Source organism: Rhinoraja longicauda, chromosome 18 (genome assembly GCF_053455715.1).
Source record: "Rhinoraja longicauda isolate Sanriku21f chromosome 18, sRhiLon1.1, whole genome shotgun sequence".
Classification (NCBI taxonomy): Eukaryota; Metazoa; Chordata; class Chondrichthyes; order Rajiformes; family Arhynchobatidae; genus Rhinoraja; species Rhinoraja longicauda.
In genome coordinates this window covers 19,473,669-19,488,280 of record NC_135970.1, presented here as the reverse complement: position 1 = coordinate 19,488,280, position 14,612 = coordinate 19,473,669, and the positions used below count along the sequence as shown (strand labels likewise).

Genomic DNA, 14,612 nt, shown 5'->3' with positions numbered 1-14,612 from the left:
GATAGAAAGTTGGTTGACAGACAGAAAGCAAAGAGTGGGGATAAATGGGTCCCTTTCAGAATGGCAGGCAGTGACTAGTGGGGTACCGCAAGGCTCGGTGTTGGGACCGCAGCTATTTACAATATACATCAATGACTTGGATGAAGGGATTAAAAGTACCATTAGCAAATTTACCGATGATACAAAGCTAGGTGGCAGTGTGAACTGTGAGGAAGATGCTATGAGGTTGCAGGGTGACTTGGACAGGTTGTGTGAGTGGGCGGATGCATGGCAGATGCAGTTTAATGTAGATAAGTGTGAGGTTATCCACTTTGGTGGTAAGAATGGGAAGGCAGATTATTATCTGAATGGTGTCAAGTTAGGAAAAGGGGACGTACAACGTGATCTGGGTGTCTTAGTGCATCAGTCACTGAAAGGAAGCATGCAGGTGCAGCAGGCAGTGAAGAAAGCCAATGGAATGTTGGCCTTCATAACAAGAGGAGTTGAGTATAGGAGCAAAGAGGTTCTTCTGCAGTTGTACAGGGCCCTAGTGAGACCGCACCTGGAGTACTGTGTGCAGTTTTGGTCTCCAAATTTGAGGAAGGATATTCTTGCTATTGAGGGCGTGCAGCGTAGGTTTACGAGGTTAATTCCCGGAATGGCGGGACTGTCATATGTTGAAAGACTGGAGCGACTAGGTTTGTAGACTGGAATTTAGAAGGATGAGAGGGGATCTTATCGAAACGTATAAAATTATTAAGGGGTTGGACACGTTAGAGGCAGGAAAGATGTTCCCAATGTTGGGGGAGTCCAGAACCAGGGGGCACAGTTTACGAATAAGGGGTAGGCCATTTAGAACAGAGATGAGGAAAAACTTTTTTAGTCAGAGAGTTGTGAATCTGTGGAATTCTCTGCCTCAGAGGTCAGTGGAGGCCAATTCTCTGAATACATTCAAGAGAGAGCTAGATAGAGCTCTTAAGGATAGCGGAGTCAGGGGGTATGGGGAGAAGGCAGGAACGGGGTACTGATTGAGAATGATCAGCCATGATCACATTGAATGGCGGTGCTGGCTCGAAGGGCCGAATGGCCTTCTCCTGCATCTATTTTCTATTGTCTATTGTTAATTCCCCGAAAGGTGGAACTGTCGTATGTTGAAAGACTGGAACGACTGGGCTTGTATACTCTGGAATTTAAAAGGATGAGAGGGGATCTTATTAAAACATACAAGATTATGAAGGGATTGGACACGCTCGAGGCAGAAAACATGTTCCCGATGTTGGGGGAGTCCAGAACCAGGGACAAAGTTTAAGAATAAGGGGTAGGCCATTTAGAACGGAGATGAGGAAAAACTTTTCCAGTCAGAGAGTTGTAAATCTGTGGAATTCTCTGCCTCAGAAGGCAGTGGAGGCCAATTCTCTGAATGCATTCAAGAGAGAGCTAGATAGAGCTCTTAAGGATAGCGGAGTCAGGGGGTATGGGGAGAAGGCAGGAACGGGGTATTGATTGTGCATGATCAGTCATGATCACGGTGAATGGCAGTGCTGGCTCAAAGGGCTGAATGGCTTACTCCTGCACCTATTGTCTATTGCCATACTTATAGGATTTGTTGATTTTCATCATGATGATTTATTGTAACCCATTTTTTCCATGAAATTGTAGTAATATTTTTGCACATACTCTCATATAAAAACCATATGCAAATACAATACCATATGTTTGTCACAAACATATATATTTTAATACCCTTTTATGAAGATGATATTTGCAGAGAAAAATGTTTGTCACAAACATATTTTTCTCTGCAAATATCATCTTCATAAAAGGGTATGGCAGGAAGCTTCAAATTTTTAGAGAGCCAAATATCTAGCACCCTTTCACAATTGCATCACGCACCCAATAGATACCGAACTTTTATTGATACTAGGTTTAAATTCCAATGCTGAATTCTCACATGTATTAGCGAGATACCACTGACAACTGGTGAAAGTATATGGAGCTTTGTTCAAACTCCAGGGTCACAACGAGTTAGACTGGAAGATTGGAAATTCATCCCCAGTATATGAGAAATCTGTTAACAGCATGATAGCATAGGATAGCTCTCTGTGATAGTATAGGGAACCACCTGTCAACAGTTATTAAACACATGAATTAAATAACTTGAGCTTTCTAGGGTTAACGGATTAGAAGATATTCTACTCCCTGCCAATACTTGTACTTTGTTGAAAGTTGGCTAATGGGAAAGGCAGCAACATTTCCCTCTAGGATTTGATGAATGCATTAAAATAAATGATTACTATTTGCAAATGTGGGAAAGGAAACTGTTCAAGCATATTAAGAAAAAAACACTACAAATGGTCAATTGATGTAATGAATTAGGTTAATCAAGATAACTCTCAAGGGCATACAGCAATCAGCTCTGAGCAAGTTAGCATAGCAAGGTCACGTGAGCGCCATGATCCACGCTGTACATCTCCCTTCACATATCATCAGAGTTGACAAGAGAAAGCACGATTCTGGAATTAGAGGGAATGGCGTTTTGTCTTAAAAGAAAATCAGGGGCAGAAGTGATGTTCAATGTACTGGACCTACGAGGACTGGGCTATATTTATTCTTCTTCCAAAGAATTTCTGAAACACACCTGAAATAAAACTAATTTAACCTTTGACAATTACATCAATTTTTTTTAAATGTAATTAAACATCCCATTTTAAGCAAATCCACTGTCATGAAGTGCTTTGAGAGACAGGTGATGGCACATATTAAATCCAGCCTCCCAGAGCCCCTGATCCACAGCAGTTTGCCTACTGTTGTAACATGTCAGTAGCAGATGCCATCTCTCTGGCCCTCTCTGGCACTAAACGTGATGTATTCAAGAGAGAGTTAGGTATAGCTCTTGGGGTTAACGGAATCAATGGATATGGGGAGAAAGCAGGAACTGGGTACTAATTTTGGATGATTAGCCATGATCATATTAAGAGAGGTAGTTATTGACTTCAGGAAGCATGGTGTGGAGTACATGCCCCAATCAGCATCAATGATGTCAAAGTGGAAATGGTTGAGAGTTTCAAGTTCTTTGACGTAAATATTACCAACGATTTGTCATGGACCAACCACAATGGGGAGAAGGGACGAGGCCCTTCTTCAGACTAACCGCCGTGAGGGAGAACAAAGAAGGACCCGATATGGGGAAAACCGCCAACGACTAAGGGGAACCAACAAGTGGAAAGTGCTAAAAATGGTTTGTGCAGAATGGAACACTTCGTAACTTTGTTGGCATTATTATGTGCGACTCTTTGCAAACCTTGGGTATGCAAAACAAAGAATATCACAGTGACTTGTCACATATGACAATAAAGTATCATTCATTCAAGTCCATGCCTGCATTTGGCCCATATCCCTCTACACCTATCCAATCCAAGTACTTGTCTCAATGTTTCTTAAAGGTTGTGACAGTACCTCACGATCTGCAATTCATGAAATGATAATCAAGCTGAAAAAAAAATAGAGATACAAGAAACTGCTGGTGTTGGAATCTTGAGCAAAACAAAGTGCTGGAGGAACACAACAGATCAGGCAGCATCTACGGAGGGAAATGGGCAGACAACATTTCAGGTTAGGACTCTTCTTGTTTCTCTCCGAATTGCTGCCAGCCCTTTGTACATCCAGCATTTATTTTGTAAACTGTGAGATCAGGTTATAGAAACTAACTACAGTCTACCAACCATTTAGTGTATAAACGTTCAATTGTTTTGGAGATGTGTCAGCAATCCCATGAAAGCAACCTTGACGATTTTTTTAGTCTAGTGGCCAAAGAAGCTGTTATATTTTAGAATCACTGGCACAAATGGCATTAGAAAATCCAGACAATAGATTTAAAAAAACAAAGTGCTGGAGGAGCACAGTGAGTCAGGCAGCAGCTGTGGAAGGAATGGAAAGATAACGTTTTGGTTCGAGATCTTTCTTCAGACTGATTGGAGCAGAAGGAAAGAAAACTGGAAAAACGGTGGGGGCAAGACAAAGCCTGGCAAGTGCGAGGTGGATACAGGTGAGGGAGGGTGAATGGCTGTGGGTGGAGTAAACAGCAAAGGCTAGAGGTGAAAAGGAGACAATAGGGGAAAGAAGAGGAAAAAAATGTAAAGCCGGGGGGGGGGGGGGGGGTGTAAAATAGGACAGGTATAGAGAAAAAATGTGTGCACAGAAGGGTGGGGATAGGGGCAGTACCATTTTGTTACTGTTGCCAGCATAGGAAGACAATCGAAAAAGTTCAACACTCAAACACCAAAAATAGTTCCAAACCCTTGGAAAGTAGCAACTTTTCTCTAAATTATGGTTAAAAACACTATAATTATATCATTTGAAACAATCAAGCTTGACATAATAACTCACATTATGGACCAATGTGGAATATATTTACATTAAAGATGAAGAGACGTGAATCAGCATTCTAAAGACCGTTCAGTAATCTGAATTATTACTAGTGCTTACTCACATCAACAAATCATGACACAATACATTAGTCATTTCTTTTTGGAGGTATATTGAAAACAAAAAATCCAGGCTTTAGATATTATGTCATCTTATTTTTTTTGTAAAGAATAACTTATAACTGTGCTTTGGACAAGGTACCTTAGAATATTAGTAACTCATTAATGGCAGCAACATACTTAATATTATTTATGGAACTGTTCTTTCACATGGCACTGAATTAGATAGGAAAGCTGGCTGATAACTTTTAGTCTTTCTGGAAAATAGAGGAATTGTGAATATTGCACGAAATAACACATTTCCAATATAACAACCATGACTGCATCCCAGAAGTGACTAAAAAGTATTTTGGGACACCCTGATGTCAAATTATCAAAATGATCAAATTATTAAAAAAGGCAAATTAGCACGACAAATTCGGTTTTTTTAACCCTATTTAAGAGAAAATAATGATTTGAAGGATCATATTTCTGACTCGAGGTGTAACCACTTATGCAGGGTCAACAATATTTGTTTTGGAAAAAGAAGTTTCTAATATGGGTGGCCAGATAGGAAAATGCTTTCCCTGCTAAGTAATCGCACAGGCCTACAAATATCAGTAGCCTGTGCCAATGAAAAGTGCCACCTGAAATGCAACTACCTCACCTTACTTTAAAACCAACTTCCCACCAGGAACCACAACTATTTAATGATGCCATTCTGACTGGGCATGCTAACCTTAATGGTCAATGGAAGGTCAGAATCCCGGAACACTGAATATCGCAGAACGTTATGACCACAAGGAATACAACGTCTCCTGGGAAATACTGCACCGCCAACTACTCAAATTGCGAAGGATGAGCAACAAATCTGGCTTTTACGGCATTACTCTCATCCCAAGGGCAATTAATAAACATTGCATGCAACATGAGAAAGTGTGGTTGGAGTTGGGATGTGATAGCAGCTCGGGAACACAAATGCGTACATCTCAGGCTAGCTTTCTGCTGCTTTATAGGAAAGTAGGGTGTATTAGTTATAAGGAGATTATTCTCAAAATGCTGGAGTAACTCAGCAGGTCAGGCAGCATCTCAGGAGAGAAGGAATGGGTAGATTGTTTTCTCTGTTGGAGGTTGAGGGGAGACCCGATAGAAGTATATACAATTATGAGAGACATAGATAGGGTAGACAGTCAGAATTATTTTCCCAGGATGGAAATGTCAAAGACTAAAGGGTATAGGTTTAAAGTGAGGGGGGCAAAATGTAAAGAAGATGTGCAGGGCAAGTTTTTTTAAAACATGGTTGTGGGTGCCAGGAAATGATGAGAGGAATGGTGGTGGAGGCAGATACAGTAGTGGCATTTATGAGGCTTTTAGATAGGCACATAGATATGTAGGGAATGGAGGGACGTGCTTCTTATGCAAGCAGATGAGATTAGTTTAACTTGACATCATTTTCGGCACAAACATCGTGGGCCCGTTCTTGTGCTGCTCTGTGTTTTCTCTAAATTAAGTTGCCTTTAAAATGGTTCCAAGCTGTCCTGTGGGAAGCATTAAAAATACTTCCCATTATGTACACCACGATTCAGCGTGAGATATTGAACAGAACTCTGCATTATCCACGCACACCACCCTAAAAATCGTGATTACATCAATATAGCGCGTGCTGTGTTCAGTTAAGAATGAGTAATAATTTCTCTAATGCAAAATAGGCTCGGTGCAGAAAATCGTTTACCTTTTTTAAATATTGTGCATGATTGCTTCTAATTCACGTCAAAGGTGACTTTAGGTATTAAATTTCAGGTAAAATTGTCAGATTATGGTACAGTTGTTCAAAACACTGATTTTTATAACAGAAAACAGGACATCACAGGAACAGGTCCTTTGGCCACAATGTCTGCACCTTCCCTGATGCTAATCTAAACTAATCCCATTTTTCTACGATTGCCTGTATTCCTCTGTTCCATGCCTGTTCATTTTCATGTCTGTTAAACACCATGATTATATCTGCTTGCATCACAATCAGTGGCAGTTCATTCCAAGTACGTATCACTCAGTGTGGGGGGAAAAAAAACTTGCCTCACACATTTCCTTACCCCCTCTCACCTTAAACAATGCCCTCTAGTATATGATATTTCCACCCTGGGGATAAAGGTTCTAAGTAGCATCTCAATGTGGACAAGACAATTTCAGATCTAAAAAAAACTAAATATTTGGCAATAAATGCATTAAGAACATGAAATTCAGACATAGGAAATGGTCACCTTCATTGTTTCAACGCTGAACAAGCAGCTTCAAAATGTCATCCTCTCTGGCACCCTTGCCACCAACCTTCTCTACAATCCCCAACATTCCCTACACCCCCCTCACAACATCCATCTATCTTATTGGCTCCTTCAATAAGAGAACGGATAATACTTCTACCTCTAGACAAGCAGGTTCGCCAACCAAAATGTGGGTATTGCATCATACAAGATCATTGGGTTGGGGTGACATCTAACAATAAGCCATTGTACACACAATTGCATGAAGCCATGTTCTTTGTTGTACAACTCATTATAATTCATTTGCATTCACCGTATTTATTTGTTATCCACTGCAGACGGCAATCGCACAGGCAGATTTAACAGGTGGTCAACAGATATGGTGAAAACAGTATGTGAAGAAAGGAACTGCAGATGCTGGTTTAAACCAAAGATACACACAAAATGCTGGAGTAACACAGCGGGGCAGATAACTTCTCTGGATGGAATGGGTGACGTTTTGGGTCGAGACCCTTCTTCAGACTGATGTCTGAAGAAGGGTCTCTACCCGAAATGTCACCCATTCTTTCTATCCAGAGATGCAGCCTGCCCCGCTGAGTTACTCCAGCATTTTGTGTCTACCTTAGGTGCAAAGAGCAAGCCCATTCATGTCATCTGAGATCCAAGCACAGAAATACCACCCTCTGGTGAATATCGGTCTTTCAGTGCAATAAAAAAGCCTCGTCCCATATAAAGTCTACTCATGCTTTAAGATAGACACAAAATGCTGGAGTAACTCAGCGGGACAGGCAGCATCTCTGGAGTGAAGGAATGGGTAATGTTTCGGGTTGAGACCCTTCTTCAGACTGATGTCAGGGGAGTGCGTGGTACAGAAACAAAATGTGGTTGGATGCAGTAAGACTGGTCGGAGAACTGGGAAGGGGGAGCAGATGGAGAAAGAGGGAAAGCAAGGGCAACTTGAAGTTAGGGAAGTCAATGTTCACACCGCTGGGGTGTAAGCTGTCCAAACGAAATATGAAGTGCTGTTCCTCCAATTTGCGCTGGGCCTCACTTTGACAATGGAGGAGGCCCAGGACAGAAAGGTCAGAATGGGAAGGGGAGTTAAAGTGTTGAGCAACTGGGAGATCAGGTAGGTTCAGGCGGACGAGCCAGCGCTGCCCTCGCAGCTGCGGCTTGCCTGCAGTCCGTGTCTTTTGTGTTTATTGTTGTTTTTGTATGAATTGTAGTTCTAATATGTAGTGTTTGTATGTTATGTGGGGGGGGTGGGAGGGAACAGGAACTGTAAAAATTCTCTCTCCCGAACGGAGACGCGACCTTTGTTTCTGTGTGGTGTCTCCGTTCCCGCTGCGGTCTACCACCGGCCATGCACCTGGGACCACCTGGGGCTCTGGTTTGCAGAGCCCACGGCCCGGACTCACCACCTGCGGCACTGGCCGCCTGCGGATGCTGCGGGCGCGGCTGCGACTCGTCTCCGGAGGCTCCGGCGCGGGCCGCGTGGATGTCGGAAGCCCGCAGGCCCCTGGGTGGGGGCCGACATCGGGAGCTCCGGCAGCGGCAGCGTCTTTGCCTGCCCCGAATCGCGGGGCTTGGGTCGGCCCACCGCGGACCTTTCACCGTCCGGCGGGGCCTGAAATAGGCCGCGGACCTTTCACCACCCGGTGGGGGCTTCAATGTCGGGAGCTCCGACTGCCCCGACGTGGCAATTCCAACACCTTGACCGCGGGAGAAGACGGCAGGGAAGAGAAAAAGACATTCTGGCCTTCCATCACAGTGAGGAGGTGACTGGAGGAGACTCACTGTGATGGATGTTTCTTTTGTTTGGTGTTAGTTTATGATTGTATGTGTTATTGCATTTTTATTGATTATTCTTATTGGTCTTATTGTTGAACTGCGGGTAATGTTTCATTTCACAACACATTTATGTGTATGTGACAAATAAACGACTATTGACTATTGATTGACTATTGACTGAGTGGAGGTGTTCAACAAAACGATTGTCGAGCCTGTGCTTGGTCTCGCTGATATGCAAGAGTTCACACCTGGAACAGCGGATACAGTAGATGAATTTGGAGGAGGTGCAAGCGAACCTCTGCCTCACCTGAAGACTGTCGGGGTCCTTGGATGGAGTCTAGGAGGAAGGTATAAGGACAGATGTTGCATCTCCTGCGGTTGCAGGAGGGGTGGTTTGGGTGGGAAGGGACGAGTTGACTAAGAAGTTACGGAGGGTACGGTCTCTGCGGAAAGTGGAAAGGGGTGATGGGAAGATGTGGCTAGTAGTGGGATCCCGTTGGAGGTGGCAAAAATGTTGGAGGATTATGTGCTGTATGTGATGGCTGATGGGGTGGAAGTGAGGACATGGGGGGACTCTGTCCCTGTTCCAAATGGAGGCAGGGGGAGCAAGAGCAGAGCTGTGGGATGTCGAGGAGACCCTAGTGAGTTACTCATCGATTTAGAGTGGAATCCCCGTTCTCAAAGAATGAGATCTTCGATGACCTGGTATGGAACACCTCATCTTAGGCACAGATGCGGCGTAGATGGAGGAATTGGGAGTAGGGAATAGAGTCTTTACAGGAAGCAGGGTGGGAAGAAGTGTCGTCCAAAATAAAGTCTTCTCATACTTTATATTTCTTGAAACCAAACTCTGCACTAATTGGTTCATCACGAGCACCAATCCCATCTATTCTCTTTCGCATGATCATCAACCACTAAGCCATCTACACGAGGGATAATTTATAGCGGACAATTAGCCTAACAACTCGCACATCTTTGGGATGTTAGAGGAATTTGGAGCATCTGGGGAAAGCCAGCAGGTCATGGGGAGAAATTACAAACTCTACACAGACAGCACAAGAGATCAGGATCAAATGCAGATCACTGGAGCAGTGTGACAGCTGCTCCACCAGCAGCACCCTGTGCCATCCTTGATTTTAGTAACTTAAAAATTATAGGTAAAATTTTCCATGTGACTATTATGCTTCATCTTGTAAACGGTTTCCAAAAGCAACAAGAATTTATATTTGGGAAGGAACTGCAGATGCTGGTTTACACCGAAGATAGACACAAAATGCTGGAGATGCGGGACAGGCAGCACTTCTGGTTAGAAGGAATGGGTGAAGTTTCGGGCCGAGACCCCTATTTTTTCCTCACACAGCAACTTATAACACACCTGATACTTTTGTATAACTTACAAGAATGCCACCTCAAAAAATAGCTTCATCATTCAGTGACTAACTTCATACCAATTCGGTGTGTTATTTCAAAGAGTAAATTTTAAATAATACTAGACCAAGTGGCCCCTTTGGCCCCAAACCTCTCCTGCATTGGTGCAGCACCCTCTTCTCCCCCACCCTCCCTCCCTCCCCACCCAATCCCCCCCTTCCCCTTCCCCCCACTCCATCCACTAAATCCCCCATAATCTTCCCTCCTACTCCCCTCCCTCCCTCCCCCTCCCTCCCTAGGAGATAGATTTAAACTTTAAAATGTGAATAACTTTAAAAATATAACGCCGATTTCAATGAAATTTCTTCCATCAGAACCAAAGGGATGACGGTAAGGTGGGCCGAAAATTGTGGCGCTATTGTGTACCTCTCCTGCATTGGTGCAGCACCCTCTTCTCCCCCACCCTCCCTCCCTCCCCACCCAATCCCCCCCTTCCCCTTCCCCCCACTCCATCCACTAAACCCCCCATAATCTTCCCTCCTACTCCCCTCCCTCCCTCCCCCTCCCTCCCTAGGAGATAGATTTAAACTTTAAAATGTGAATAACTTTAAAAATATAACGCCGATTTCAATGAAATTTCTTCCATCAGAACCAAAGGGATGACGGTGAGTAAGGTGGGCCGAAAATTGTGGCGCTATTGTGTACCTTTTTGGCTGTAGTAAATGAGTTTTATTATATAGATAGATGTAAGTTCATATGCTTTTAACCAGGAGCATCATGGTTTATCTGTTGAAAATATTTGAGTATTACTTTCGAATTTGAGTTTTTAAAAAACTTGGAAAAATCTGATTTAATGATATCATATAGCAGTTTAAATTTATCTTGGTTTAAATGTATTATTTATCCACAACCCTCTTAAAGGCTATAATGAATTCTGCTTTCCCTGTTGTTTCGTATAAATTTCATGTCCAAACAATTCACTGCATTAATTTGGCAGTCCCCACTTTACATTTCCTGCCAACATTAATTTTAAGAGGTGATCAACTGCAGTCTCAGGATTTACCAGATGAAAATAAAATCTTCACTAAGAGAATCGAGCTGGTTCAGATTCATCCCCTGCAGCTGCCTACCTGCCCGGTCGGGAAACGGACCACGGAACAAAGTGACTCTCCACCTGTGGAGTCAAACACCGAGACCTCAGCCTGTACATTGCTGAAACTCCAGCCCCAAAACATCATGAAATTCTTTATTGGGAGCCAAGACAGTGGCAGACACTCCCTCCTGTCAACACTGGGGGTGTTTATTTCAATTACTGGAGATGCTAGAATCTGAAATAAAACAGAAAATGCCAGACCTACTCAGTAGACTCAATAAGCTGTTTTGAAAAATTCATATGTAGATGGTAATAATACACTGCGGCAGATGGAGGAGAAAATCATTGCCAGGGTGTGAGCTTGTCCCTCTCATGCCCTCAGACTTTCTGGGGATGCTGTGGTGGGCTGCGGGAGGTGCCCTGCCACACCTGTCGGAGTGGTGGCCGTGGGAGGTGAGGGACATCGCTTCCAATGAGTGAATGTATCCATGGAGTGGGCAGCTGGAGGCACTACAGCAGTCGGGGGAAATCGCATGGATCAGGAGCCACTGAAGACCTCAGAGAGGTCAGACGATCACATTGTTCAGACACAGCTTACAAGCGGCAGATCAGTGGTGGAGAACACAGGCATCATGCCAGGTCAGGCCAACACTTGCAAAGCTGACACAATACTGCTGTCAGGACAGCAGGCTTATAAGGCCAAGTTAAAACTCTACATTTTTAAGAACTTTGAAACTTGAAGGATATAAGATGGTGCCAGAAACATGGTGATGTGTTCTACCTCAGTGTAATCTACTATTCGTACACGCTTGTACTTGGGTATGATTGTGCCTTTGTATAGTGAGATTTTACCAAATTTTATGCAAAACAAAAATTCACTGCATCTAGGTACATGTGACAAAAAGGTACCATTGAACTGCTGATGTTAACAGTTTCATTCTCCACTTCCTGTTATATTTCAAGGATTTAACAGATTTTTAATACGAGTAATATTCATTTAAAATTGCTGTTTATAAAAACAATTAAAAGCATTAAATTGAAGGCAAAATAAAATTTATCATTCCAACCCCATTGTTAGTTTTGGAATTTCCATTCAAATGAAATGAAAATCGATTTTAATACCAGTTTTGGTTTGTATAAGATCACAAAGGTGGGACTTGCCGGTGTAATACTGGGAAATCCAATGCATTTGGGCTCCAAGCACAATAGCGACAGCTGTAAATGGATACATCAGGCTGCTCTTCACAGACTTACATGACTGTTCTAACTGCAAGTAGCTGAATGCATGCCATGCTGCTCAACCTAAAAATTACTTTCAAATCCAAGTAAATACTTTAAAAGTAAATGGGCCAAAAGGAAGAACATGTATCTGGAAATGTCAGAGCTGGCACAAATACAATAGATCAAATGCATTATTAGATAACACAAACTGCTGGATGAACTCATTCCATCAGGCAGCATCTGTGGAGGAAAATGGACAGATGAAAAAGAGTTCCAACCCAAAATGTCGTCTGCCCATTTCCCTCCACAAGTGCTGCCTGACCTGCTGAATTCCTCCAGCACTTGGTATTTTGCTCAAGACTCCAGCATTGGCTGTCTCGTGTGTCAAAATGACTGTAATTTCCCTTCGCTACTTCAGAAATATTTGCCAAATACCAAACATCAACAGATTTAAAAATTCTTCACTTTCCACATGAAAACAGTTATATATTTTTTAATGAAATGAGACAAAATGTTGACATAAATTAGGAATTGCTTATTTATTTGAGATATAATGATCCAGGACTTGCAACAATAAAACAAATTTGTCCACACTATCAACGTATTATTTCCTAGCCCTACAATCTGCACTTCTTGTGCCAAACATTAAGTGTAGGAGGAACTTAGAAGTTAGGCATTATCTGGGAAGGGATTGGGCAGGTGATATTCTGGGGAATGAAAGGTCACATGCCAGGTCATGGCCTTTCTTCAGACTGATGCAGCCTCTGCACACCTGGAGTCTCTGTGCTTCTTAACCATACTTCTTCACTTCTGACCTCTTGATCACTTATGAATTGATCACTCTGTTACTGACAGCTATGCCTCAGCTGCCAAGTCTGCAAGCTCCAGATACTCTCAACACTTTCAAGAGGTTGGTGGGTGTATGCAACAAGATGCCCGAGAAACTAGTTTCTATGACAATATTTAAACAACATTTGGACAGGTACATGGATAGGAAAGGTTTAAGGGGATATGAGCCAAACGCAGGCAGTTGGGACCAGAGTAGATGGGGCATCTTGGTCAGCATAGGTAGGTTGGACCAAAGGGCCTGCTTCCATACTGTATGACGCAATGGCCTATTTCCTACTTAAACAGTGTCTGTGACAATACCTCTTCCTTTTGAGTTGTTGGTCAACTGCTCAAGTATTTCCTTCATGCAGTCAAAAGCCACATTTTGATTTAATAAGCTGCTGGGATGTTTTGATCCATCACGGGAAGACAAAGCAGTAAAGGCAGCGTTTGGCACAATGACCTTCATCAGTCAGTAAAGTGACTATAGAAATTAGAACATTATGCAACAGTTATACAAAATGTCAGATGTCACACTTGGGAGTATTGTGTTCGGTTTTGGTCACCCTGCTAAAGGAAAGATTCCATTAAAATGGAGAGTGCAGAGAAGATGTACGTTTTTTAATTGCTTTTAATTGCTCTTTAATGCTTTATGTAAAGCACTTTGAATTGCCTTGTTGCTGAAATGTACTAGATCTCCTAGATGTTCCTACATCTCAAGGGCCTGAGCTACAAGGGGGAGGTTGGGCAGACTAAGACTTTATTTCTTGGAACACAGGAAACCGATGGGTGATCTTTTAGAGGCATACAAAGTAGTCAGGGGAATAGACAGAGTGAATGCACAGATTCGTTTAAATGGGGTTGGGTCATCCAGAACTAGAAGGCATTAAGGTGAGAGGGAACTGGTTTAAGAGGAACCTCGGGGAACTTTTTCGCTCAGCCGGTGGGTTAGGGAACGAGAATGGGCTGCCAGAGGAGGTAATTGGGACAGGTCCAATAACAACATTTAAAGGACATTTGGACAGGTACGTGGATAGAAAGGGCCTAGAAGGATATGGGCCAAACAGGGGTAAACGGGACCAGTGTTGATGGGGCATCTAGACTTGGACGGTGTAGACAGGTCTAACCCCAGACCCCGACCGCCGCTACCTCGGACGTCCCCAATCCTCGGGCCTGCCCTCCCCGCCCACTGTAAGCACCAACAAGCCGCCTACCTGCGATGGCCAGCGCTGCCGCTCACAGCTCGGCGCCGCCGCCCGCCTGACTCCCAACTTCAGGCCGCGGCTGCGCGTCGCGCGGAATCCGCATAGGCCCAGACCGCGGGATCTCGCGAGAGGATAACGCGCCTGCGCACATTCATCCGCCGGCTGGTGCCTCTCGCTGCGGCGCAGACTCCGCTGCCCACTGCCGGCATTCGCGCCTGCGCACTCTCAATCGGCTACCTGTAGCCGGCACTCCCTCCTGCCCACTCTCCGCTGCCGGCTGCTTCCAGTGCCAACGTATGTTGCCGTCCCTAGGTCTGAAACAGTCTTTCCAGGTGAGACAGAGGTTCACCTGCACCTCCTCCAACCTCATCTATTGCATCCGCTGCTCTAGATGTCAACTTAT

General features: G+C 43.7%; 1 protein-coding gene across 2 annotated transcripts in view; it reads right to left on the bottom strand.

The window, feature by feature from the left end:
- Positions 1–14,357, bottom strand: part of LOC144602306 (BTB/POZ domain-containing protein 10-like) — a 62,581-nt gene extending 48,224 nt beyond the window's left edge. For both annotated transcript variants that reach the window (XM_078415249.1, XM_078415253.1), the window contains exon 1: positions 14,219–14,357. The gene's annotated coding sequence lies outside the window, so the exon portion shown is untranslated. The remainder of the gene's footprint in view (positions 1–14,218) is intronic.
- Between the last annotated feature and the right edge of the window lie 255 nt (positions 14,358–14,612).